The sequence below is a fragment of the Dasypus novemcinctus genome, chromosome 1, assembly GCF_030445035.2.
Source record: "Dasypus novemcinctus isolate mDasNov1 chromosome 1, mDasNov1.1.hap2, whole genome shotgun sequence".
Taxonomy (NCBI): Eukaryota; Metazoa; Chordata; class Mammalia; order Cingulata; family Dasypodidae; genus Dasypus; species Dasypus novemcinctus.
The window spans coordinates 58,554,080-58,581,678 of NC_080673.1; the positions used below are offsets into that span (position 1 = coordinate 58,554,080).

The 27,599-nt window shown below is 35.6% G+C and overlaps 1 pseudogene; it reads right to left on the minus strand.

The window, feature by feature from the left end:
- The window catches only part of LOC101441549 (chromodomain Y-like protein pseudogene), a 153,871-nt pseudogene that overhangs the window by 25,553 nt on the left and 100,719 nt on the right, over window positions 1–27,599 (minus strand).

Genomic DNA, 27,599 nt, shown 5'->3' on the forward strand with positions numbered 1-27,599 from the left:
TGTGACTTCATTGACACTTGGTTCTTCTTATTCTAAATCTTTAAAATTGCCCTACTTCACCTTCCTGAAGGTTCTGGAAAAGGATTGCAACTTGTCATTTTCTCTTCCACCATCTTGGATTTTCTATACTAATTTGATATTACCTCTTCTATTGCTGTCATTGCTTAACATATGTAAGTAAACATTAATTAGCTTCACCAAAGATTATCAAGAGTTTTTGTTGACAAAATTAGGTACTTTGAAGATGTGTCAACTTTTGAATAGCTATCATTATCCTTGACTTGACTTTTGTTTTGGCCCTGACACCTATATTTAACTGGTGACATCAAAGAAAAACTTTACCAGACAATGGTAAAATAGGCAAGAATGACTTTATTCAGGGACTACAATAGCAGGGGAGAGAGAATTGAACTCAACTCTATTGACACAAAGGTCAGCAATCATTTTAAGGCCTGGGAATAGAGAAAAAGCACTATAAAGTAGCAAATGAGGTTAATGGTGAGTGATTTAATGAGGTGGCAATTCCAACTGATCAATTCCACCAAGATGGATGAAGAATTTACAAAGGTTGTGTTAGGATCATTTGATTCAGAATGTTTTTCTTTGAGGTATTTAGACCACCTGGAGTCTATAAGAGGAGAAAAGCGATAATGAAATATGTAATTAGGAGTCTCTCAAAGCAGCTGGGTAATGTAAGGGTATTTTAAGTTGCTGGGCTAGAGGGAGTGGGGAGAGGGACTTTGGGGACAAGTTTAATAATTAGAGCAGATTGGTCTGGACTTGTCCTTTATCTGTTTTCCCCTACTGCAGATTGAATTGCTTTTCCTCTGCAACCCATTACTGCAAGATTAACTTCAAGTTAGGATTGAGGAGATAGCAATTACGGGCACAGAACATGAGGAGTAAGGCTGGTAGCTCAGTCAAAAACAAAAAAAGGAAAGCAGATTCGGCCTGATGGATAAGGCATCCTTTTACCACATGGGAGGCCCAAGGTTCAAACCCAGGGCCTCCTGACCCATGTGATGAGCTTGCCCACATGTAGTGCTGATGTGTGCAAGGAAGTGCCATGCTCCATAGGGATTTCCCCTGCATAGGGGAGCCCCACAGGCATGGAGTGTGCCCTATAAGGAGAGCTGCCCTGGGCAAAAAAAGCTCAGCCTGCCCAGGAATGGTACTACACATATGGAGAGCTGATGCAGCAATATGATGCAACAAAAAGAGATACAGGTTCTGGGTGCCACTGACAAGAATACAAGTGGACACAAAAGAACACCTGGTGAATGGACACAGAAAGCAGACAACTGGGGGCGGGCGGGGAAGGGAAGAGAAATAAATAAAAAATAAATCTTAAAAAAAAACAAAAGCAAAAAATGAATAAATGGATATTAGATCAAAACAGAGGAATGATATATAAGAACCAGTTATTATTACCATGGTTGATTTGGTTGGCTTTTCTAGCTAAATGAAAGCATTTTTTTTCCCCCTTCTGTACACCATTTGCAGAATCATGAGGTCAACAGCTCACTCAAAAAGGAGATTTTCTCAAGGAAATATAACAGCTGTATTCAGCTACATTCTGTCCAACATATATGTATAACTAGGATTACCTTATGGGAACATCTTGCAGCTGACTGATGCTGCTCCAAGAACAATCAAAAATTCAGATAAGATACAGGAAATATTGTACTTATTTTGATAAAATTCATCCAGATGTGCACTAATCATTTCTATACATGTCTGGGCAGGACTTGTGAATGCACCCTCCATTTAAGGAAGGACATATTCTGATCCCTGATAAATATTTTGCACTTCAAACTTTGAGTTGTTCTTTGCTTCTGCATAATTCAGCCTGGTTCAACTTCGATATGTATACCTCAAACTTTATCAAAAATATTCAGTAAAATATCCATTTTAAGATGCAAACACAAATGATACATGGTAAAGAATGAAATATACAATTATGTTAATACATCTATTGATGTATTGAACATTTTATGAAGTATTGGAAGACAGGTAATGGGAACCGAAATATTCAGGCAAAGCTTCATGGAGTGAGTGAGACTTAAGATTCATATACAGGTTTTCTGGTTGAAATTAAGGGATTGGGAGATTACTTTAGATGGAGGAAGTTGCAAATGGAAAGATAAGAATGAAAACTGTACCTGTATTTCCCTTTTTGTTTAATTAAACTTACTTGAAAGAAAACTGGAATAGCTAATTAATGGAAAAACTACAGATGACCTCAAATATCCAGATGGACATTCATCTTAGGGGGAGCACATTGTGAAACAGAGAAAATTCAAGTGAGCAGTAATTATGTATTGATATGCTCCCTATTCTCAATGTGAATAAATTCTGTACTAAATCACAAGGGTTATAGCCTATTTCAGAAACAATATGTTAAGGACCTTGGCAAAAATGGTAAAGACAAGAAGATGGAAAGACCCATTTACAGAGGAAAAAAAGGAGCTATTGAATAGTAAATTAAATAGTAAAATAAATTCTTTCTTCTCACATTTTCTCCCTCAAATGCCATCAAACAAACAAAAACCACATATAAAAGGTGATGGAAAATATATTCACAATTAAAAGAAATCACTATGTCTGAAGCATCAATGAAAGGTGTCATGAAATCTGGTGATGGAAAAGTGAGAAAAGTGATTATGCGACATTTATCAGTCACTTTAATACTTTTAAGATCAGTTCCAATGATATGTATTTTTTTTCAAATATTTAGCATACAGATGCAAGCTAAGATGTTATTTGGCAGTAAACTAACAAAATTTATAAAATATCATTTGATATTTTCTTTATCATAAGTAATTTTTATCTGGCCATACTTTTTAGCTACCTAAATGTTTTCATATTTAATCCATGCATTCCTCATTTGAGTTTTAAAATATCAATAGGAGGTCTCAGATAAATATAAATTTTTAAAATTTTAGCAATATTATATTTAAAATATCCTTTCTATGTTGTAGAAAGTAATGGTTTCTGGTCAATAAATTGGCTTTATAGGTATTTCATTTATTGTTACAATGACATAAAATTGATAGAATGGGGACTCATTAATGTTTGTACTTCCAAAGCTTTGTAATAAGTGCATTTTCAATGATATTGAGCATAGCTGTTGTCAATATAACCTCTGCCCATCCTGTCTTCTCTGATTAATTGTCAGTAAATTCAACATTTTTTCCCACCACTAACATATACTTCTATATTCACTCTGGGTTAGAGTGAGTTCAGAGATAATCAAAGGGCTTAAGATCGGTGATAAAATTGTTAGTTACTCAGAAACATCCCACTGCTAGTGATCTGTCTAATGGAGTGAGGTTGTTTATGTATGAAATATATTTTATATTTCTGGTGAAGTGATTTTGTTATTTTTAGTGATTTTTATAATTAAACTCTACTAAAATGCCATAAATCAGAATGCAAACTTCATTAGTCAGGGTTCTTCTCTAGGGAAACAGAACTGATGTCATATATAAATATAATGAATTTTTTAAAAATTGGAATTGACTCAAAAGATTATAAGAATGGGCAAGTCCAAATTCCCTAGGGTAGACTGCAAACTGAGAACTTTGATGAAGATTTTTAATAGCTTCTTCAGTAGAAGCTGGTTGACTGAAGTAGAGATGGAAATTCTCACTTCTGACTACTGAAATCATCATTTCTCCATTTAAGCCTTTCAACTGATTGGATGAAACTTCTCTTATTGTTGAAGACAATCTCTTCAGTTGATTGTAGATGTAATCAATCATAGAGGAAATTAACATACTGATATTGAAATCCATGAAATATCCTCACAGTAACAATCTGGCCAATGCTTGCTTGATCAAATAACTGGATGTCATAACCTAGCCAAGTTCGCACATGGATTTAGCCATCAGTATACTGCTTGTCAACTTGGCACCCAACACATTTCCTTAAATTGTAATAAGTCTCTAAAGAAAAACAATAACAATGTTCACCTAAAAATACTCAACTCTCATGCCTACAACCAGAAATGCATTTACTTTCCCCAGAATGCAGTTCACATCTTTGGGTAGCATTCACTTTTAAACTTGATATACTATAATTTAAGTATTTTAACTGAAGATAATAAAACTTTTGTCATATGACAAGGGAATAAGATAGGGAAGAAAACAAATATATTTCCTTGAGATATATATACAAACATACTCAACAAATTAAGGAAGAAATATTCATAACCATTGCAGCTTTCATTTCTGTACCTAACCATGTGGTCATATTTATAACTAGTTTCTTCCACTATCCCTTTCCACCTACCAGTTACCCTCAGCAAAGATCTCAGCTGGTCATGGTGCTTTGTCGGGTAGCATGACCAAAACTTTCATTCCTGAAGGCCATTAGTAATCCTGCCTGGAAAGGGTTGTTGCAGGTTTCCATTGTAAGCAAGGTCATGGCGGTATTAAGAGTTGCTCTAGGGGATATCCTATATACTGGGAAAAAGCTTCTTTCCCTCCATTGTGTAGAGGCAGTCCTCCTTTCCCTTGACAGTCAACATCAATTACCCAACACTGTGCAGTAATTCCTTTCTCTTGTTTGTTTATTAAGAGGCATTAAGATCCTACAGTGGTTGGGTGTAAGTCTTAACTTCCAGGTCAAAATGGAATCAAAGTTGTATTGTTGGGTCTCCATTTGGAATTAAGACCTATAGACCGGCATAACTTAAGGTTGCAGGGAGAGGAAACAAAATTTTTCCAATGGATCACTAAGGATAACAAAGCTTGGTGCCATCCTATTTCCACCCCTTCATTCATCGACCCATGAATCCTAGTTATGGGAGAAATAGAACTATAGATTAGATGCTGATTTAGAGCATAATAGCATCCTGGAGAAGTTTATCCCAGCCTTTCAAAGTACTGCCAACTATTTGCACTGTAATTGAGTCTTAAAAATACCATTCCACCATTCTATCAACCCAGTTGCTTAGAGAAGGTTGGGAACATAGTAAGATCATTGAATTCCATAAGCATGGGAACATTCCTACCCTCCATTTTCTGTGAAGTAGTTTCTTTAATCAGATATAATGCTGTGTGGAATATCATAAAAATGGATAAGGAATTCTGTAAGCTCATGAATGGTGGTATTGGCAGATACATTGCATGCAGGAAAGTATGTGTCTATTCCAGTTAGAACAAAATGCTACCCCTTCACGATGGAAGTGGTCCAATGTAATCAACCTGCCACACCAAGTAGCAGACTGATCACCTAGGGGAATGTTGTCACATTGGGAACTGAGTCTTGTTCCCTGCCTCTGGCAGATTGGACACTCAGCAGTGACGATTGTCAGTGAGTAGAAGTCCATGTTTCTGAGTTCACTGGGCAATGACAGGAGTGGGTGAAGACAGAGGTTAACCTATATCTATAGAATGGGTCATCCTATCCTCTTGTTTTTTTATAATATTCCTCTTCTAAAGTCACCCCCTGGTGAATATTCACATGGAATACAAATATCCTCATGTTTTTTGCCCACTCCAAATTGTCTATCCACATATCTCTTGCCCAGACCTCTTTATCAACAGTTTTCCAATCATGTTCCTTCCAAGTTACTACCCATCCAACTAAACCTTTGGCTACAGTCCATGAATCAGTATAAAAATGCAATTATGGGCATTTCTTCCTTCAAGTAAAATCAACATCTAGGTGCACTGCTTAAAGTTCTACCACCAGGAGGATTTTCCTTCACCACTGTCCTTTAGGGATGTCCCAAAAAGGGCTTTTAGTGCCACAACTGTCAATTTTGGGGTTGTAACTACAAGATTTCAAATTGTAAAACTTTTTGTAAACTGGGCCTGAGATTTCTCTTCTTCAATCAAATGATCTTAAGGAACGCTCCAACAGCCAGAGCTGTGGGCTGGGAAAGATAAGATCCCATGTCAGGAGTGGTGGTCATGGACATTTGGGTCACTTCCTCATGTAAATTACTTGTTCCTCCAGGACCTGTTCAATTCCTATCTAGTATTTAACACTTCAATTTTACGATGGACTGCTGCTGTGCACACCCAATTTTATGACTTTGTGGGCCAGAAAATACCCAGTACAGGACAGGGAACTCAGATCTTGTGGTAACTTGGTGGCCCAGGGTTAAGTCTTCATTCTCTTTTAAGTCCCAGTAGCAGGTCAAAAGTGGTTTATCAAAGATATGTAGTTATCTGCAGAGGGTGGCAGGGCTTTGATCCAAAGGGTTTGTGTTGTAAATATCCCGCAAGGCTCCAGACAGCACCTCTATTTGCCACTGACACTTCTAGGACCATTAGATCTGCTGGATCATGTGAACCCAAGCAGAGTAGTTTGCGTAGCAGCTAGGACCTGCTGCAAAAATTTCTTTTGTTCTGGTCCCCATGCAAAACTAACAGCTTTTTTGGGTCACTGAGTAAATGTACTGAAGCATCACACCCAATTAGAAATATATTGTCTCCAAAATCCAAAGAGCCCAACTAAACACTATGCATTATTAATTAATTCATTCATTCGTTTATTTATTTATTTATTTTTGATTGCAGGAGGGACCAGATGCAACAGTTTATCCTTTATCTTAGGTCTATCTTGTTATAACCACCACTGGACACCTAGAAATTTCACTGAGGTCAAAGGACCTGAAATATTGCTGTCACCCTCTGACATGTAAATGCTTTACCATTAAGTCTAGAGTTGTTGCTATTTTTTGCTCCTGAGCTCCAATCAACATGATATCATCATTATAATGGGCCAGTATGAAGGTCTTGTGGGAGGCAGATGATTAAGGTCCCCGTGGACTAGATTATGACAAAGGCCTGGAGTGAAAGAACAGTGAAGAAGTTAATGAAAAATAAAATTTATTTCCACATTATTGATAAAGGCAAACAGTATGATATATCTTTTAAATATTATAAGCGATTAAGATATTAACTTTTCTTTATGGATTAATATTTTATTCTTGCTTCCTTTATTGCTCATATATTTAGAAATAAAATGTACTTTTGATGTTATTAAAAATAATTTCAGAAAGATAATTAAATTACTTCTGGTAAAATTGATGTTAATAAAACCTTAAACATTTTCAAATAATAAACTTGTGAATCTCCTACTGGTGGGGGTTATTATGACTTGTAATTATCTTCTTTAGATAAATATGTTCATTATAATAATTATCAATATTTTTCTTATTTTTCTTTGTTATTTTATAATTGTTTTGTTTTATAGAGTGTGTGACAAATGTGGCAACAAATAAATAACTTTAGGCATTTTATTTTTTTAAGCTGCTTTATTAACCATGAGTTCGATAATGATCCTAATAATTTAAATCATATTAATAAAAGTTGGTATGAAAGTATCTTTTAGAAGTATAATATTCAGATAATCCATTGCCACCACCCTTTATGAAAATAGTGAACACCACAAAAATCTGTAAAGATAAAATTCTAGCCATGAGGGGCCTATTGCATGCTGTTGTAATTTTTAGATTAGGAGAATATTAGCAACACCTATGCAGTTAAAGAAAGTTTCACTCATAATTATCATAGGTAGCCTTAAGAATGGCCACTAATAGCTGAGTGATAAAAATACTGGAAACCAGTCTTGAGTTAATAATGATGTTTCTATTGTTCTTTGTGGTTAGTCTACAGAAAGATTTCTAAGACTATACAAATATCTAAGATGTTGATGCAAGAGAAATAACTTTCATGTGTTGTGTATAGAATTTCTCTTTTGAATGAGGTGATGTCACCATTATACCTAATTCTTAGAGTTTTATCTTTAAAACAGCATTTTAAAGAATCATAATATTAGTTTGGCAGAATTTGCTGCTTTATATTACTTTAGAGAACTTATTTGCTGATTTTTGAAAACTACTGCTCAAAATTAAGAAGTACACAGTGCAGCTGATTTCAATAGTTTTCCCAATAAAACTTGTCTATCCTGTTTTGTTTTTCATTTGGGAAAAAATTTTAAATGATATTTAAATAATAATTATCAAATTACAATATGTGTCTGTAAATGAGTAATAACCCATGTCAGAAAATTTGGAAAGAAAAATCAGGTTAAGATAATTCTTGTACCATCCCTTGAAAATGTCTCTAGAAAATTATTTCCTTCTCTTTAGACAGATGGATAAAAAAAATCTGATAAGTTCAACTGATGCTTTTCCCATAATAACATTCTGCCATTATGACAATTATCATTTTGGTGAATTATTTCTCCCTTCTAGCATGCATAAATATTTTCAGTGGATGTACCTGTCTTATAAGTGTCTTCTAAAGAAAATGAAAATGACACGATTTCAGGGGTCTATTGGTTAGAATATTTTTTCCCCAATTATCTGCATTAGCATAGAGAGAAATAATGTTAATTCTGACCTACAGATATGGTTCAAGGATATTTTCCTCAAACACTCTCACTTAAGATTCTCACTGATCTTTTTAAGGGAATAGTGCTTAGTGAAGACTTTTGCCAGGAAATCCATATCTTTTCTTTTTAAGTTTTCAAATACTTGCTACATTGTCTCTGTTAGTAATATAGCAAGTACCAGGTAATTGGCATTGTTGCACTTGTCCTCATTATCCCTGTAGATTTTGTAAAACAATCTAGGATAAGTGCAGGATTTCAAGTTAACTGTCAATTATATTCTTACTGAACAGAAACAGCATCTGTTTTCTAAACTCCTGATTACAACCATAAACCTAAGATGAATGTTTTAAAATATCATTACAATTTCACAGTCTTGAGCAAAAATATTTAATGTAGCAACTATGGCAATTTGTAATTTCTTAAAACATTATTTTTGTGGGGAGATGAAAATTTTATCTTTATAGAAAAATCATTGTTAAATGAAAAAATGCTTGGAAATACTAACTTTAGAATGTCAACTTACATATGCATTGACTTCTCACATAGGGTGAAACATAATATACAAATGTCATTTATTATACACCTGTGAACATGGAACCATATGTTGAAACTGATTATTCTAGTAAACTAAAACATTACAAAGCCCAGAGAGCAATTTCAAAATTGTACAAAAATCTTCCAAACTCTCACAGTCCCTGATCTAGAGAATAAATACAGATATGCACAAAGTGGTCTAGAAATTTCACAGTATTGTTTGTAGGACTAATATTTGAAAACAATCATAAGATCCACCAACAAAGGATATTATATATTTTAGTACACATATAATATATATATATATATATATATATTTCGTTGTGTTTACATTGCATCCACTTCTTTGTTGAAGTTATATTTTTAGCATAAAATACCAACATGATATATCATGTTAAAAGGTTAGTATTTCTGTACATGTATATGGTGAACATATTTATTTATTTAAAAACATGGAAGATTACACAAAAAATAATATATTTCCATGGTAGCATTATTATTTACATTATTTGCCTTTTGATTATATGTGTTTTATGCCCACATGCTAGTTAAAATACATGTGATAATAATCATGATGATGATAGTTGTTATTACTATTATTTTAATGTCAAGCACACAGCTTCAAATCCTTTCATTTCTCTTGTGTTTCCCAATCATTCTTCTGAAATGCATACAGGGAAAATGATAGTAATTTTATAGCAGATTGAGGAAGTTGGAAAGAAATTCAGGCATCGATATTTTTATCACCTTTTCTTTTTATTATATGTTTATATACAGAGGAATTAATACATATTTTATGAAAGACATTTATGAATAAGTCTTTATAACAGCTCCAAAGAAAATATTTTTACAATTTTATAATAAGAATATTGAGATTGTACCCATAATCAAATTCTTTTTTCTAAATCAAGTGTTATACTTACAATGATCTCTATCAACTGCTGCCTGAGACTACTAAAGTATATTCTCTTCACATTTTAAGAGTCTAAAGGATTTTCTTTTCACCTTTTGAATGTCTCAATTGACAAGAAACTTTGTACAGATGTGTGGTAGCAAATGGCAGAAAGTATTAATCAGTTTTTCTCTAATGCCAGGAACTATTTTTTATTTCCATTAACTAGAATTTTGCCATTTCAATCTTTTTCAATTATTTCCATGGAAGAAATTTTTCCATAGTTTTATTAACCCTACCTTTGATTTCTTTGAATAATACAGTGACGAAATTTCTTATGAAAATACAGATTAAAATTTGAAGTGAAGGAGCTTTTACATGCCCAAATTGGATAATTGCAATGAAGTTTTTTTCTTAATTCTGCACAGATATAGCCCTACCAATTTTAATAATTCTTTTATAGAATTGAAATCACAACACCATGCAAGCAATAACAATGAAAAATTTTAAATTTAATTAAAGTTGTCTTTTGCTTTAAATCCATAAAATTTGTCAGAACATATTATTATATTTTAGTACAGTAGTTTTAATTTTCAGTTATATTTATTTTAGGATCTCAGAATTTTTAATTTGCAAGTCATTTTTGTGCCAATAATTAATTTCTAAAAAATATGAAAAATAAGAGCAACTCTCAAAATATTTTTAAATATTTTGGCAGATAAATTCTTGATAACTCTTTTATTCTGGGTAAGCAATGAACTTCCGCATGAAATAGGAGAGAGTAGTATGTTACTCTCATAAACCTAAAAACTGTTTGGATAGTATTTGCCTAGAGATTACATTTAACATTTCTAGGATCATTTAAATATTTACATATGAAAGTTTCTCTGTGACTGAAACTGGGTATTATTGGAATTAGAGTTTAAAATTTTTCTGGACTGAAAGCACTTTAAAAGAGAATGAGTTTTGTCCAAATTATGTATGTAGTTTAAAATAAAAGGTATTAGGGAAAAACACATTCTCCAAGTAACAAATAAATTAATCAGGTGGTTTCAGGATGAAGGGAAACAACATAGAGCCAAGACTTATCTACCAAACGCACTGGGAACAACTTTCTGTAGTGTCTTCAGTTCTCTAAGACAATTTTCAGCTAGTTTAGTCTACCAAAAAGGGAAAGCAAATGAGCCTCCAGCATACTCCAGGCTGATGCTCAGCAGTATTCTCATGGCCCTTTGGTGCTCACAAAATATAAATCTCCATTGGTTTTTGTTGACATCAAGTTCTCATGGGACATCAGTGAGGGCCAATACCCCCAGAATATATGGGAAATTAAATACAACATTTGTGAAGAATTCACACTATGATACATTCTTCAGAACATTATGGAAGGATATTTGGAATTTTAGTCCATATCTCTAGTAAGAAAAGAATTATTCACCTCTTCTACTATCTTCATACTCCTAGCGTAAGGGGTGTTCATACCCAACCAATTGAAATCTGTTAGGTCCTTCTGGGAATGAATTTATGGCTGTCCTTTCTCTAAAATAATGTATTCCATTAGCACATAAGAGTCTCCATGCTTATATAATAATTTATCTTTGGGGGAAGAGAAAAACAACCATAGAATTGCCAGTGGCAAAGTTGGTACTCAAGTTCATGTCTGTCCAGTTATCCTTGATCTGAGCAGTGATGATCTCTCCATAGAGTCTTGCAGATTGAAAGCCATCAGTCTAAAAACTGCTCTTCTGTCCGGAAAGTTCGCTATTCAGAGGAGGATTATTCTGTTTTGAAAATGGAGAGGAGGTTACACTTCCATCTCAAATTCTTCTTCTCCAGTCCCTGACTGATGCTTAGAAACTGATTCACGTTAGAAAGTATGGCCATATGTATCTTGTAAGACAGTAGGATTATCCAATATTATGGAAGTGTTTGGTGGAGTGGTTGGTATCGTTGCCATATACTAAAAGCCCTGTGAACAGCATTTGTTCCTACATATGCCAAAATAAATTTTTGGTGTGCAGTGCAGTCCTTTTTGATGGTTTCATTATCATGGCAGGCTTGAGCATATTTCCTGTGGGGAACATATTTGAGATTAGGGCTGTCCATATTTGTTTAGTTTTGGCAATCAGTCGTATTTCCTTAGATACAATTGCTTAATTTTGAAAAGTACATGTGAAACATAAAGATTGAATTAATAAGCAAAAATGGTTGTATCTAATTTCTCATGCATGTGCCTTTACTAATAAAACTGGAAGTTTTGCCCATGGAATTGCACCTTATTGTTAGTCCTTCATTTTGTAAAGGTGTATGTTGGAGTGACATCATCTCTTTCCAGGAATGACCTTTGAGGCCCAGCTCCTTATGAGGAGCACCCTCTGATATAAGAATTAGTAGTCTGTCATTGTGATGGATTCTTGCAGCATTCCTCTGGACATGCTCTCCTTGAAAATAGACTTTTTCTCCAATATGGAACTATGGTTTCGTAAATACCAATTCGGGGGAAAGACTCCCACTGAGTCAGCAGTTTGTTGAAACTAGTAAGTAAGATTGTCTCTGTGAAGGAAATGCCACTTCTTGGTAATGGAACCAAGTCCTAAAAGGCTTACATTCACTATCAATTGGAGAATTCATTGTAGGATGAGAATATTAGGTGTGAAAGTCAAACTTTTATTTTCAAAGAGGCAGTCTTTTTTGAGACCAATGACATTCTAACTATATCTGCTAAGCAGCTGAAGAATATGTTTGAAATCTTTATTCCAAAGGTTTCATTCATTTGTAAGAATGGACATTCCATTGAGACTGAAGGAAAGATGGGTATCTGGAAAAGGACCTGAGTTATTTTGTTTGGACTTCTCTCAAGGCTGTTTGCCAAAGGCACTCGCAAACAAAAATGGTCATGACTGTGTGAGTTAGTATACAGCCTAAGGTAAAGTCCTTCAAGTTAGGGATGTGCTGCTTCTACTAGCCAAAGAAGTCAATCAGAGTTTGGGCCTCCTTCTTTGTAATTGATGACTTTAGAGTCAGCAGTTCATTTAAAATATTTCTGTAGGTTATAGCCCATTTAATTTCTAATGTGCTAACTTTGGTAGTGAGGCTTTGGGTTTGGTCCTCAGTTAAGACAAATTTATTTGTGCTAAGATGGCATACAATGAACGACAAACAGGTTTATTTGTAGAGCCTTATCAAAAAGTCACTATAATTGTACATTCATGATTGTACATTCATCAACAAAGCACATTGTCTTGGAGTTTGTCCAACCTATTGATGAGCTGCTATTAGCATATTTTGCCTAACTTGTCAGGGATTCTGACATCAGACAAAGTCCTTTTACTCCCAAAATGGCAATAGTCCACCTGAATCCGCTCTTGATTAAATAACCAAAAGGGGGAAGAATATGAGTTTCCAGGGCCAAGATTATTTTTTTCTCATCCTGAATAATTATTTGGTATGAGGAGAAAAAATTATCAAAGTTTACCAATCCAAACTTGAATAATTGGCATTTTACTGTATATTAGTGATTCTATTTTTCACACTAATTTGTTTTAGTGAGCCTGAAGACTTTCAGTAAGAATATGATTTTCTGTTTAAATTAAAATAAAAAAATTTTAAAAATATAAAATACGTATAGTACTTAAACCTTCAGAATATTTGTTTTTCAATCTTTACAAGTTTTATGTATGGGGTCTTAAAGGATTCTTATTGCATTACAAAATAATTTAAGCAGGTATTAAACAAACAGGTAAAATAAAGTATTAATATTTATGAAATTTACACATATTCTGAAGCATTCATATTATTTACACATATGCAATATATATATTTAATACATTAATTCTCTATGTCTCTAAGGCCTGTGCAAACATTTAATGAAATATTTGTATTAAAGTCTATGGTAATGATTATTTATGTATAAAATCCTAATTTTAAGTGAAATCTATAACCACAAGTAAATCTGGGCTATTAAAATAAGATGTCAGTAAACAAATATTTAAATATATATCTGTAATTATTGAGAAAATTAACAATAAAATATTTTCTCTTTAGAAAAATGTAGTAACAATTAATAAAAAATAAAAATAGCAACAAAGCAATAACATCTGTGATACACTAACATAAAGGGATCACAAATGAATTCTATGTTTTATACTTTATGATAACTTCATCATCAATTTCACAGAGATGGACAAATCAAGACTGCACATACTGGGAAGCAGACCTGGCCCAATGGATAGGGGTTCGCCTACAAGATGGGAGGTCCGCGGTTCAAACCCGGGGCCTCCTTGACGCGTGTGGAGCTGGTCCATGCGCAGCACTGATGCGCGCTAGGAGTGCCCTGCCACCAGGGGTGTCCACCACATAGAGGAGCCCCACAGGCAAGGAATGTGCCCTGTAAGTAGAGCCACCCAGCGTGAAAGAAAGAAAGTGCAGCCTGCCCAAGAATGGCACCGCACGCACGGAGAGCTGACACAGCAAGATGATGCAACAAAAAAAAAACACAGATTCCCGGTGCCGGTAATAAGGATAAAACTGGTCACAGAAGAACACACAGCGAAAGGACACAGAGGACAGACAACCAGGGCAGAGGGGAGGGAGAGAAATAAATAAAAAACAAATCTTAAAAAAAAAAAGACTGCGTATGCTAATATGGAGATGGAATACTCTATGAAAGAACAGGCTACACTTCTTAATTCATTCTATGACATCAATACTAATCTCATACCAAAGCCAGATAAAGGTTCTATTTAAAAAAAGAAAATAATGGGCCAATATTTCTAAAGCAAAAATCCTCAATAAATTAAAAACAAACCAAATCCACCAGTAGGATAAAAATATTTTATACCATAATCAAGTAAGATTTAACTCTGCTAAGCAACGTTGGTTCAACATATGAAAATCAATTAATATCTATCTCATTAACAGAATGGAGGGGAAAAATACACATAATCATCTTAATTGATGCAGAAAAGGCATATGACAAAATACAACACCATTTCTTGATGTAAAAAAAAAAAAAAAAACAACTTAGAACACTAGGAATAGAAGGGAATTTCCTCAACATGAAAAAGGGCATATATCAAAAACCCACAGCCAACTTCCTAATTCTAGATGAGAAACCTTTGTCTATAAGATCAGGGATAAGAAAAGGATGACTACTGGCACTAACGTAGTGATCATTGTAGTGGAAGTTGATGTCAGAGCAATTAGGAAAGAAATAGAAGTAAAGGCATCCAAATTGGACAGAAGAAACTTTCCCTATTTGCAGATGACATGATCCTATATACAGAAAATCCTGAAAAACACAGAACTAAGATCTTAGAACTAATAAATAAACACAGGAAAGTTACAGGGTACAAGATCAACACCCCCGAATCAAAATTATTTATACACAAGCAATGAACAAGAGAAAGAAGAAATAAAGAAAACATTTCCATTCACAACAACAACTGAAAAAATAAAATATCTGGGAATAAATTTAAGCAAGGATGCAAAGGACTTATGCAAGATAAACTGCAAAACATTGCTAAAAGGTATTAAAGAGGCACTAAATAAATGGAAAGGCATTCAATGTTCATGAATTGGAAGATTAAATATTGTTAAGATATAAATCCTACCCAAAACAATTTATAGATTCAATGTAATTCCAATCAAATTCTAACAACCTTCCACACAGAAATAGAAAACCAATTCAGCAAATTTATATGGAAGGATAAGTTGTCGTGAATAGTCAAAGCCATTTGAATAAATCTCTCCTCCGTGGTTTCTGCTGAGATGTCTGCACTTAATCTTATCAAGTTTCCCTTGTATGTCGTGTTTTACTATTCTCTTGTTGTTTTCAAAATTTTCTCTCTTTTTTTAGCTTTTATTATTATTTATTAATTTGAATGAAAAGGCATATTTCATGAGTTTATTCACTTTGTCAAATTCAGAAATTATTTAAGAAAAGTATTTTTTGTCTGGAAAAAAAGAAAGCAATGGCATTTGAAAGCATTTGTTAAAAGAGACTGAGAGAAGTTGCTTGGCAAATGGTTTCAAGGAAAACTTTGTCAAACTGAAGAATGAATGAAGGACCAAAAGATATTATCTTTTTTAAAAATTTTTTGTACTTTTTAAAAAAGATACATTGATCACACAAAATGTTACATGCACAACCTCTTTCATCAGTATAGCAGATTCATTGCATTAATGAATACATTTTGGAGCACTGCTACACAGCATAGACTATAGTTTACATTGTAATTTCTACTTTTCCCCAGTCAGAGGAGTTGTGCTTATGCACATCTCAGCAGGATCCCAGAGACAGTCAAAGTAGATACGATCTCAGGTAGAGGTGCTCCTGAGGGCTACAGAGACTCCCAGGCCCTACAATCATGGCAGATGGCACTGGAGTTCAGTGCTGCATCAGTGGACTCTACTTTGGAATTTGTGTTCCTAAGTGTGATGGAGTTGGACTCAGACGTGACCTCTCTACACATGCTTCTTTCATCATTTTTACTGAACTTATGGTTAGTGCTGGGGATGGTGTATCCTCAGGAGACTTTAATCCCTGGACTGTCCGTGTGCCAGCTGGGCCCTGAGCCTCAGCAGAGTTGCAACACCTTCTCTTCAGTTCATTGGACTTACCCAAGTCAGCTAACAGGGAGGTGGAGATGGTCAACCACAACACAAAGGAACCAAGAGAGTCTACAGCTACAAGCAGAAGAATCCCATCCAATAGCCACATGGGATCTAAAACCCCTCTCAGTTAAGTGGTGGAGTGAACATTGCCATCCCAGCGTTCTCAGTATGGAAGAATAAAATATGGATTAGGGTGGACTTCCAGGTATTCTACTATTGAATTATTGTGATTCTAGCAATGAAAGAAATTTTATCACTGATGTGGAAACAGGGCCACGGTAGTTGCTGGGGCCAGGGAAAGGAAAGAACAGATGTGATTTGGGGGAATTTTTGGGACTTGGGGTTATCCTGAACGATATTTCAGGGAAAGATGGAGGACATTATATATCCTGCCATAACCCTCTGATAATCTTCTTTTTTCTCTGATATTTGTCATTTTGAACAGTAAGTGTGTTGGGGTAGGTCTATTAGTGTTTATTCTGTTTAGGGTGTGTTGTCATCCTTGGATATCAGTATTTATGTCTTTCACAAGAGTAGGGGAGTTTTCAGTCATTAGTTCCTCAAATATTCTTTCTGACCCTTTTCCTTTTTCTTCTTCTAGGACACCAATAATGCATATGTTTTTGCGATTCACATTGTTATTTAATTCCTTGAGACCTTGTTTCATTTCTTACACTTTCTTCTCTTTCTGTTCTCCTGTCTTTTCCAGTTCAGGTATTTTGTCTTTCAAATCACTAATTCTATCTTCAAGCAGTTCAAATTTGCTCTTATGTTCCTCTGAAGTATTTTTAATCTCATCCATAATGTCTTTTATTATCATAAGGCCTGTTACTTTCCTTTGCAGACTTTCAAATTATTCTTTATGCTCACCCAGTGTCTTTTTTTAAAAGGTTTATTTTATTTATTTATCTCCCATTCTTTTCTCCCCATTGTCTACTCTCTGTGTCCATTCACTATGTGTTCTTCTGGGTCCACTTGCATTCTTGTCAGGCAGCACTGGGAATCTGCATCTCTTTTTTGTTGTGTCATCTTGCTGCAATCGCTCTCTGTGTGTGACTCCACTCCTGGGCAAGCTGTGTTTTTCACATGGGGTGGCTCTCCTTGTGGGGCACACTCCTTGCACATGCGGAATTCCTATGTGGGGGTGTACCCCCCATGTGGCATGATACTCCTTGCACAAAGGCAGTGCTGAGAGGGAAATTTATAGCCCTCAATGATTACATTCAAACAGAAGAGCTGAAATGGATGATCTAACTGCACACTTGGAAGAACTAGAAAAAGAGCAGCATATTATTCCAAAATGAAACTGAAGGAAAGAAATAGTAAAGATCAGAGCTGAAGTTAATGAACAACAAAATACAGAGAGAATCAACAAAAAACAAAAATTCTTTCTTTGAGAAAATCAACAAAATTGATAAACCCTTAGCTAAACTGACAAAGAAAACAAGAGAGAAGACACCAATAAATAAAGTCAGAAATGATTAGGGAGACATTACCATAGACCATGTAGAAAGAAGAGCAATCATAAAAAGATAATATGAACAAATGTATGTGAATAAACTAGAAAATATAGATGAGATGGACAGATTCTTGGAAACACATGAACTACTTACACTGACTTTAGAAGAAATAGAAGACCTCCATAAACCAATCACAAGTGAAAAGATTGAAACATCTATCAAAATTCTCCCAAAGATGAAAAACCTGGGACCAGATAGCTTACAGGTGAATTCCACCAAGCATTCAAAGATGGACTAATAATGATTTTGCTTAAGCTTTTCCAAAAAGTTGAACAGAAAAGAATGCTGCCAAACACATACTATGAAGCCAACATCATCCTATTACCAAAACAAGATAATGATACTATGAAAAAAGAAAATTCCTGACCAATATCTCTAATGAATATACATACAAAAACCTCAAAAAAATACTTGCAAACAGAATCCAAAAGAATATTAAGTGAATTAGACTCCAGGATCAAGTGGGTTTTATTGCAGGTATGCAAGGGTGCTTCAACACAAGAAAATCAATTACTGTAATAAACCATATTAATAAACTGAAGAAGAAAATAACACGATCCTCTCTATTGATGCAGAAAAATCATTTGACAAAATACAATACCCATTACTGAAGAAAACATGACAGAAATAGGAATAGAAGGAAACTTTCTCATTATGGTATAGTTCCCATATGCACTTCCATACACACATGAAAAACCTAAAGCTAGCATAATACTCAATGGTGAAAGATTGAAAGCTTTCCCACTGAGATCAGGAACAAGACAAGGAGTTCCACTGTCACCATTATTATTCAATATTCTCCTAGAAGTTTTAGTTAGAACCTTTAGGCTGGACAAAGAAATGAAATCCACCCATATAGGAAAGGAAGAAGTAAAACTTTCACTATTCATTGATGACATGATCCTGTATCAAGAAAATCCTGAAATATTCACAACAAAGCTATTAGAATTAGTTGATGAGTTCAGCAAAGTGGTGGGATATAAGGTTAATATACAAAAACTAATGGTGGGGAGAGGGGCAAGATAGCATCTGAGTGAGTGCACCTTTCGGTTTCTCCTGCAAAGAGGCGGCCCAGTGGGGTTGGAATCTTGTGGGAGCAGGCTATCTTGGGGGCTTACAGGGCAGAGGGTGTATGAACATTGATTTGGAGAGAGAGTGGCAGAAGTGGAGCTTGCTAAATGTAGAATTGTGGCTTACAAGTATAGAGGTCAGAAGCTGTGGGCTGGCGGGACCCTTCCCCGTGGGGCTGGAGGCTACAATATTTCCTGAGATCTTTGGTTGTGCCACGGCATTCCTGGGCCCTGTGGTCCCTGGATGCATGGTCCCCAGGTCAGAGTCCCCTGAGCCCTTGTAGGCCATGATCCAGGGACCTATGTGCCCTGGGTCTGCAGAGTCCCGGACTTCCCTTTCCCAATTCCAGCACTCCCAGAGGTCTGGGATCACCTTAGTCCTCTGGTTTTGGACTGACTCTGTGGGTGGGAGGGATTCGGTGGGGGGGGTGCAGTAGGGAGCCTTGGTTAGTGTGAATTCAATTTTCTGGTGTTTCCCCCCTGCTTTTTTCTTTTCTTTCTTTTCTTTTTTTGTGCTTGGAGGAGCATTCCAGGTGGCTTGGGGAGACTCTGGGAAGAGAGGAGTGGTGAATCTCCTGAGAAAGCCCAATTCACCCAAATACCCTAGGATAGGAAACTTGGCCTGGGAGAAGGTGGAGTCAGAAAATGAATTAGCCCTCTCATAGCACACGGAAAATAGAGGGATTGTAGGAGGTGCTTTCCAAGTCTCCAGTAGCATACTTGGGGGTCCTGGTGAGGTGTGGGTGCTCTCTCTCTGGAAATTAAGAGTCATTTTCTGTGTGGAGCTGATTCAACGAGGACCCACTTGAATCTCCTACTGGACCTCTCAGGCAGCTTTCCTGCTGCCTGGGAGAGAGGGAAGTGAGGAAGGGAGAAAAGGGGGAATTTTAGATCCCTAAGTGTTTTATTTAACTACAAACAAGATTCCTTGCTTGAAACTTTGCCTAGTATTTGGTTGTTTTTTCCTTGTTTTTCCTTCTTCTTTATCCCCCCAAGACCCTTTTTTCTTTCTGTTTTCTTTCTTTCTCTTTTTCTTTCTCCTGCTTACTTCCCCACTCCTTTTTGTCCCTTTTCCCCTCTCTTTCTTTTTCTTTCTTTCTCTGCTTTCTTATTCTTTTTACCTTAGGTGCTGCAGGGAGAGTTTCACATTTGCTGTATTTCCTCATCCTCCATTTAACCTTTTCTGTGTGTATTGATTTTGGCCACCAACACTATTCCTTTTCCTCTACATCTTTCTATCCTCCATCATTGATTGTTTCTATTACATTTACCTCTCTTTGTTTGTCCCCCTATTTTTTTTTGACATTTTATTACTAATACCATAGTTCTGGTTTTCTGCCTTATATTCACTCTTTATGTTATTGTCCTCTCTTGTCTCTTTCCCTCTCTCCTGAACACATGGGCCTTTTAATTCACACTGTATTCCTCCCCATATTCAGATTACTGTCTTATTATACGTACTCTACTTTTCTTACTATTATAACTCCACATAGCTTTCGTGAGTCTAATATCCATTCTCCTATATCTCACAGGGTTCTTCTGTTAAAATTTACTATCAATACTACTATCATTTATTTTTGTTTCTTACTCCTTTTGCTTTCTCTGGGACTAATATTTTCCTTTAAGTGAACTTAGCCAACAAGGAAATAGAATAAGAAGAACAAAGTGACAAAGAGAAGACTTAACACACATGAAAAAATAACAACTAATTAAATTCCAAACTAGACAAAGAAGCTAGGCAACTGAACAAACCTATCAAGATGAAATGATGACCAGACAGCAACAAAAAACTACAAACCAAACCAATAATTAGGGAAACATGCCCCAATTCAATGAACAAACTAAAAACCAGGAAGAGGAAAAGAACATCAAACAAGTAATTACAGATCTCAAAACATATATTAGGAATGAATTTGATGAGGTGAAGGAAGAGATTAAGAATATGAAGAAAACAATTGGAGAGAATATAGAATTTGCACTCACACACAAAAGGTAATGTATATGATGGTGATCAACAGCACAATTCAAGAAATCAAAAGTACACTCTCAGCAAATAACAGCAGACTTGAAGAGGCAGAGGAGAAATTAAGTGATGTGGAAGACAGTACATCTGAAATTAAATAGATAGTAGAACTGGTTGATAAAAAGATAGCAAAAATCCAGCAGGGACTTAGGGGCCTGAATGACAATGAAAAATGCACAAACATACATATTATAGGCATCCCAGGAGAAGAGAAGGGAAAGGGGACAGAAGGGGTGTTTGAGGAAATAATGGATGAAAACTTCCCAAAGCTATTGAGGGAGATAGATGTACATGTTCAGGAAGCACAACACACCCCAAACTGCATAAATCCCAACAGGCCTACCCCAAGACATATACTTGCCAAATTATCCAATGCTCAAGACAAAAAGAAAATATTAAAAGCAGCACGAGAAAAGAGAACCATCATATACAAAGGAGGCTCCATAAGATTAAGTGCTGATTTCTCATCTGAAACCATGGAAGCAAGAAGGCAGTGGTATGACATAGTCAAGGTACTAAAAGAAAAAAATTTCCAAATGAGAATACTCTATCTAGCAAAGTTAGCATTCAAAAATGATGGAGAGTTCAAAATATTCACAGATAAACAGAAACTAAGAGTGTACCAACAAGAATCCTGCCCTTCAAGAAATACTAAAGGGAGTTCTGCAGGAAGAAAGAAAAAAAACAAGAGAGAGAGAGTTGGAGAACAGTGTTAGAGCAACTAAAAAGACAAAAACAGAAAAAGAAAATCTAACAGATTATGACATACACAAATCCAAAGAAAACATGGCTAATATAAGTAATTCCTTGAAAGTAATAACACTGAATGTCAATGGATTAAACTCACATGTCAAGAGACTCAAACTGGAAGATTGGATAATGACATATAATCCATCAATATGCTGTCTGCAAGAAACACATCTTAGATCCAGGGATTCAAGGAGGTTGAAAGTGAATGGCTGGAAAACAATCTTTCAAGCAAACAATAACCAAAAAGGGGAGGAGTAGCTATATTAATATCAGACAAAATAGACTTTAACTGCAAAACAATTGTGAGAGATAAAGATGAACATTACATATTACTGAAAGAGATAATATTTCAAGAAGAAAGAACAGTCATAAACATTTATGCTCCTAACATGGGTGCCTCCAAATACATGAGGCAAACACTGGAAAACTAAGTGAAGGAACAGATGCCTCTACAATTAAAGTAGGGGACTTTAATAACCACTATCAACCTTGGAAAGAACATCTCAAAATAGAATCAATAAAGGAACAAAGGCTTTGAACAATATATTAGCGGAGCTGACCTAATAGACATATACAGAACATTACACCCAAATACAGCAGGATATACATTCTTCTCAAGTGCACATGGATCATTCTCCAAGATAAACCACATGCTAGGCCACAGAAAATGTCTCAATGAATTCAGAAAGATCAAAATCATACAAAATAATTTCTCTGACAACAGTGGAATGAAGCTGGAAATCTGCAAGGGCCAGAAACCCAGATTTGGCACCAAGATTTGGAAGTTAAACAACACACTCTTAGAAAAAGAGTGGGTTAAGAAGGAACTCTCAAAAGAAATTAATAACTACCTTGAAACTAATGAAAATGATAACACAACATATCCAAATTTATGGGATGCAGCAAAAGCAGTACTGAGAGGGAAATTTATAGCCATAAATTCATACATCAAAAAAGAAGAAAGAGCTAAAGTTGAAGAACTAAATGCACACTTGGAGGAATTAGTTAAAAAACAACAAACTAACCCCAAAGGAAGAAGAAAGAAAGAAATAACAAAGATACGAGCAGAACTAAATGAAATAGAAAATAAGAAAGCACTTGAAAAAATATACAAAACCAAGAGCTGGTTCATTGAGAAGATCAATAAAATTGACAAACCCTTAGCTAGATTAACAAAGAAAAAAAAGAGAGAAGAGCAAATACACAAAATAAGAAATGAGAAAGGAGATATCACCACTGATCCCACAGAAATAAAGACAATCTTAAGAGGATACTTTGAAAAACTAAATTCCAACAAAAACAACAATTTAGAGGAAATGGACAAATTCCTAGAAACACATAAGCAGCCTACATTGACAAAAGAAGAAGTTGATGATCTCAATAAACCAATCACAAGTAAAGAGAGAATCAGTCATTAAAAACCTCCAAACTAAAAAGAGCCCTGGGCCAGACAGCTTCACAGGTGAATTCCACAAAACATTTGAGAAAGAACTAACACCAATCTTGTTTAAACTCTTCCAAAAAATTGAAACGGAAGGAACATTGCCTAACTCATTCTATGATGCCAACATTACTCTAATACCAAAGCTAAACAAAGACACCACAAGAAAGGAAAATTACAGACCAATCTCTCTAATGAACCTAGATGCTAAAATCCTCAACAAAATACTTGCTAATCATATTCAACAACACATTAAACAAATTATACACCATGACCAAGTGGAGTTCATTCCTGGTATGCAAGGATGTTTCAACATAAGAAAATCAAATTAATGTAATACACCACATAAACAGATTGAGGGAAAAAAATCACATGATAATACCTATAGATGCAGAAAAATCATTTGACAAAATACAGCACCATTTCTTGATAAAAACACAGCAAAAGATAGGAATAAAAGGATCTGATCATGATAAAGAGTATATATGAAAAACCCACAGCTAATATCATTTACAATGGTGAAATCCTAAACTCTTTCCCTCTAAGATCAGGAATGAGACAAGGATGGTCTCTATCACCCCTCCTATTTAACATAGTCTTAGAAGTACTTGCTCAAGCACTGAGGCAAGAACCAGACATAAAAGACATCCAGATTGGAAAGGAAGAAGTCAAAATTTCACTATTTGCAGATGATATGATCCTATACATAGAAAACCCTGAGAAGTCTACAACAAAGCTTCTGGAACTTATCAATGAGTTCAGTAAATCACAGGTTACAAGATAAATATACAAAAATCAGTAGCATTTCTGTACACCAATAATGAACAATCTGAGGAGGAAATAAGGAATGAAATATTGCTCACAATAGTAAATTTTAAAAAATCAAATATCTAGGAATAAATTTAACTGAAGAGGTAAAAGACTTATACACAGAAAACTATACAACACTGTTCAAGAAAATCAAAGAAGACCTAAATAAATGGAAGAATATTCCCTGTTCATGGATAGGGACACTAAATATTATTAAGATGTCTATCCCACCAAAATTGCTCTGCAGATTTGATGCAATCCCAATAAAAATCAACACAGCATTCTTTAATGAACTAGAGAAACTAACTATGAAATTTATTTGGAAAGGAAAGAGGCCCTGAATAGCCAAAAACATATTGAAAAAGAAAAATGAAATTAGAGGAATCATACTACCTGACTTCAAAACACATTACAAAGCTATGACAGTGAAAATGGCACAGTATTGGCACAAGGATAGACAGACTGACCAATGGAACCGAATTGAGAGTTCTGATGTAGATCCTCATATATACAGCCATATGGTATTTGACAAGGCCACCAAACCTTCTCAGCTTGGAGAGACTGGTCTCTTCAACAAATGGAGCCTGGAGAATTGGATATCCATTTGTAAAAGAATGAAAGAAGATTACCAACTCACACCTTATACAAAAATCAACTCAAGATGGATAAAAGACATAAATATAAAACCCAAGACCATAAGGACCTTGGAAAGCAAATTAGGGAAGCATCTACAAGACCTTGTAATAGGAAACGGTTTCATGAACTTCACACCAAAAGCACAAGCAGCAAAAAAAAAACACAGATAAATGGGACCTCCTCAAAATTAAAGCCTTCTACACCTCAAAGGTGTTTGTCAAGAAAGTGAAAAGTGAACCTACACAATGGGAGCAAATATTTGGTAACCATATATCTGATAGGAGATTTATATCTTTCATATATAAAGAACTCCTATGTCTTGAAAATAAAAAGACAAACAGCCCATTTAAAAAAAGGGAAAAGGATTTGAACGGACACTTCTCCAAAGATGATATACAAATGGCTAAAAAACACATGAAAAAAATGCTAAACATCCCTAGCCATTAGGGAAATGCAAATCAAAATGCCAATGAGATATCATCTTACTCCCATAAGACTGGCAGCTATCAAAAAATCAGAAGACTACAATTGTTAGAGAGGATGTGGAGGAAGGGGAACACTCATCCATTGTTGGTGGGAATGCAGAAGGATCCAGCCATTCTGGAGGACAGTTTGGTGGTTTCTCAAAAAATTAGCTATAGATTTGCCATATGACCGAGGAATTCCACTGCTGGGCATATACCCAGAAGATCTGAAAACAATGACACAAACTGATATATGCACACCAATGTTCATAGCAGCACTATTCATTATTGCCAAAAATTGGAATCCACCTAAATGCCCATCAACAGATGAATGGATAAATAAAATGTGGTATATACATACAATGGAATACTACTTAGCTATAAGAACAAATACAGTATATACACATGTGATAACATGGATGAATCTTGAGAACCTCGAGTAAAGCAACCCAGGCATTGAAGGACAAATACTACATGACTGCTCTGATATGAAATAAGTAAACCAAGCTGTCTCAGACAGCTAGAGACTGGATGATAAACTTAAAGGTAGGTGGAGGGTAGAGTAAAGTTGTGAGCTGACAGCTACTTGGGTGAAATCTATGATAAACTGGAGGTAAGTATTTATACAGGGAAGGGACAAAATGGGGCATAGGGATAACTTTGGGTGGGGCTGTGTGGGCTTGAGGGGTGCTAGGGATGGGAGGATAGGTCAGATTGCCCGAGAAATTGGGGAAAGGATGGGGGTAACATTTGATCGTGGAAGATTTTCAGGTATGTGGTTGAAATTGTGGTGCAGAGAAAACTCTTTAGAGAATGTAATATGGAAGGTTGTCTGTTTGGGATGCTTAAGGGGGCAGGGCATCTGACAAAGGGCAAGCTTCTGGGGTGTGTGTGAATGCTCATTTTATCATAGTGTATTATATCATTCGGTGGAGATTCATACAAGGACAGTGAAGGTATATCCACATCCTGGGAGGACTGATGTTCTCAAACAGAGGCAGTTGTATCTCTTGAGAGAATTTGTTGCTCCCAGTGGGTTAGGGCAGTCAAGTATGTCAAGCCCTGAACATTTTTGCAAGTATCTCTCAATATGGTCCCTCAAGTAATGAAGATCGATTGTCATGGTGGGCCCTGAGGGGAGGGGGAAAGAGGTGCTGCATACATGGAATCAGGGTAACTGGGGGGCAATGGAAGTGTTCCACAAGATCATGCCATGGTGTAATAGGTCATGTTAAATTACACCAAAAATGTATAAAAGTCTATAGGCTAAAAAGTAAACCATAATGTAAAACATAAGATAACTAAAATTTTAGAAAATTGTGTAGTCTAAAATATAAACCATCATGTAAACCCAAATGGAACCAAGTTTGAAAGCTATCATTTCAATATCTGTATATTAGCTGCAGCAAATATAATATGAACATGTAAAAAGATCACTGTTGCGGAAGGGACAAAGGGTTTGATGTTTGATATGTGTGAGTACTATATATTGTATATGTAAATTACTGTGACTTAAAACTTATGTCAAGAGAAACTTAATAATCGGGGGAAAAAAGGAAAGGATGTAGATACTGAGGAAGAAATGAAAGAAATTGCCTTGCCACTGCATATGCAGGGCAACACTTACAGCAGTGATGAAAGGCAAAATGTCAAAAACAAAGCTTTTTCATTTTTTCATTTTTTTGATAACCCAATTTATTTTTCCTTTATTTTTTTTTCTAAATTTCTATGTATTCTATATCTAACCTTTAAACCATCACTATATTCCATTTTTCTATTAATGGAACCTGTCAATATATTGGGCTTCCTTTTTAAAGAAGTTTTGGACTACAGAGAGGTTCAACTATGGAGGGGGAGGAGCACTTGTGTGGAGGGTCTTTGGTGGGGGTCACATGGTTAGGAAGGAGTTCTCCAGGGCATGTATACAGGGTACATAGAATGGTTTGGATATATTCATAGTGGTTTCAGTTGGAAACAACAGATGAGAGAGTGCTGAGTTCCTGACCAAGGGAGCTCTATCACATTCCCCAAAGGAACAACAACAATCCCCCAAGTGCAACAGCAAAGACCAATAAAGATGGATGGTCCAACAATGAGCCCTTGACACTGATGGTTCTGATTATGAGCCTGTGTGTCTGAAATATGAACTAGGCCTATAGCTGTGGGGTGCCTAAGAGTTACCTCTTGAAAGCCTCCGTGTTACTCAAATGTGGCCACTCTCTAAGCCAAACTCTGCATGTAGATGCAAAGCCTTCCCCCCAGCATGGGACTTGCCTCCCAGCGATGAGCCTCCCTGGCACAGAGGGATTACTACCAAGCACCAGCTGATGATGTAACTACAAAAAGACCTTGAAGAAAGAGGTCAACTCAGACCAGCAGAATATCTCAGCCTACATGTAATATCAGGTGATAAAAACTGCTTTTTGACTTTGGATAAAAGGGGGAAATGGAAAAGACAAGTGAGTTTATATGGCTATGAGTGTCCAAAA